Raw genomic sequence first — 2269 nt, forward strand, 5'->3', positions numbered from 1 at the left:
AAAAAAAAGTTGAAATAAAGTGATTAAACAAAAATTATTACAAATATCGTAAATAACAGTTCACAAATGCATATATAGAGATATTTTTTGAAGGGGGGAAATGGTCTTCACAATTTGAAATCGATTGAACACACACTGCTCGAATGCTCGTGTAAACGCACACCATCTATCATAGGATAAATGCCAGAAACCTTCGCGGGAGTGTATTAAAAAACTTTCCAAAGTTTCATGGCAATCGTACTATGCCAGAAACTTTCACAGGAGTATATTAAACAACTTCTCAAAATTTCACGGCAATCGGATAAACGGTGTGGTAATGCATGAAGGACACACACACACACACACACACACATACATTCATTTTTATATATATAGATTATTTTCTGTATTAATTGTTGAGTAAAATATCAAATGCTCGGATTGAAAATTTAGTTTCTTGAATTTATCAATAATTTGTTTACTAATGTTGATGTACTTTTGAAACTCACAAGTACCTGAATATATGTAGGCACTTTTTAAAAATCTATATTATGTTTTATATTTAATATTGTTATATTAGGTAGAAAAACAGTTACAATATCTTGTAATTGTGACTACAAATAAATTTATATGGAACGATGAAGAGGAATGTTAAATAAAAAAATTTTTTTAAATATTTACTTAAAATAGTTTATAATTTATTTATAGTAGAAAATTATTTTACATCTGGGAACATTGATTATGATATGGAGATTAAATTTTGTATCCTGTTTCTGGCTAAATATACTACCTAACACTCCTGGATGTGGAGAGTGATTGTGGGTCCTACCTGACCTCCTGGTCCCTTGCTGTCTTCTGATGCGACATTCTTGATTTATCACATTTATTTATTTCTCCTTTTATGCACTTGAAATGACATACATTGATTTTATAGACTTTGTAATTTAAATTTTATTTAATTAGGTTTCTGTTACTGGTTTTTTGTAGATTTGGGCTCAGGCATTTGCATGATACAAGCAAATGGTCAAAAAACAATCCCCCAAGATTTTTACATTTTTGGACTCGGAGGATCTTAAAACAAAGAAATACAAAAAAATTTGGGGATTTTTTTCATCTTTTTACAAATTATTAGGAGTAATACAAAAAAATTACACAGTGCGGCAATTATATTCCGGGACTGGATCTATAAAAATGAAACAAAACAATTTTATTCAAATCTTTTTATTAAATTATTTAAAATACTCTCCTCCTGCTTCAATACACTTTTTACAGTAATTCAATAGTGATTCAAATGCCTGCTCAAACTCAATTTTCAGTATTGCCTCTAATATGCACGTAGACTCTCTTTGGATGGTTTCAATATCATTAAAAATGCATCCTTTCAACTTTATTTTCATTTTTGGAAATAAAGAGAAGTCACATGGTGCTAAATCGGGGGAATACGGCGAATGATTTAACACACAGACTTGATTTCGTGCCAAAAATTGACGAACAATCAATGATGTGTGACTCGGTTCATTATCGTGTAACAAACACCAGTCATCAGAATTGCGATATTCTGGGCAAATTCGACGAATTCTTCCCATTAATCGTTGTAAAACTCCCAAGTAGAAAGCAGCAGTAACTGTTTGACCCTGTGGGACGAACTCACAGTGGATGATGCCTTTGCTATCGAAGAAAACAATGAACATTGTCTTGATTTTTGATGGAACTTTTCGTGTTTTCTTGGCTTGAGGTGATGATAAACACTCACTTCCATACACTTTCTGCATCATTTTGAACGTTTCTGTGGCACTTGTGCCAAGTTTAGCGTGAAATTTAATAACAGCACGTTGTTCCATTATTGTTTGCCGACATGTAACAAAATAAACTGATAAACAAAATATCAAAAACAATGATAAATGTCAACCGATTTAAATAAAAGTTTTAGGTTAGTAGTGACATCTGTTCAAACTTCATTTGACATAAAATTTAAACAGATGTCGGTACTGGTTGCTGAGATATAGCTTCAGTCCCGGAATTTAATTGCCGCACTGTATACATTATATAGCATTTTATTAGATCTACACACAAAAAAGGAATCTTGAACATCCTTTGCAACCTATGAGGTGTTTGTTTATGGTAGATGCCAACATAGATAGAGTATAAATTCTTATTGAATGTGTTCAAAATTTGTCAAAAAAGTCTTTTAATAAAATAAAAATATTTAAAACTTGACACGATATCTTAGAGTTGTAATGGAATAAAACTACAATTAAGCCAAAAACTTTTTAATAGGCAAGAAATGTTT

Source organism: Centruroides sculpturatus, unplaced genomic scaffold (assembly GCF_000671375.1).
Source record: "Centruroides sculpturatus isolate CEXI.00-Female unplaced genomic scaffold, Cexi_2.0 scaffold1727, whole genome shotgun sequence".
Classification (NCBI taxonomy): Eukaryota; Metazoa; Arthropoda; class Arachnida; order Scorpiones; family Buthidae; genus Centruroides; species Centruroides sculpturatus.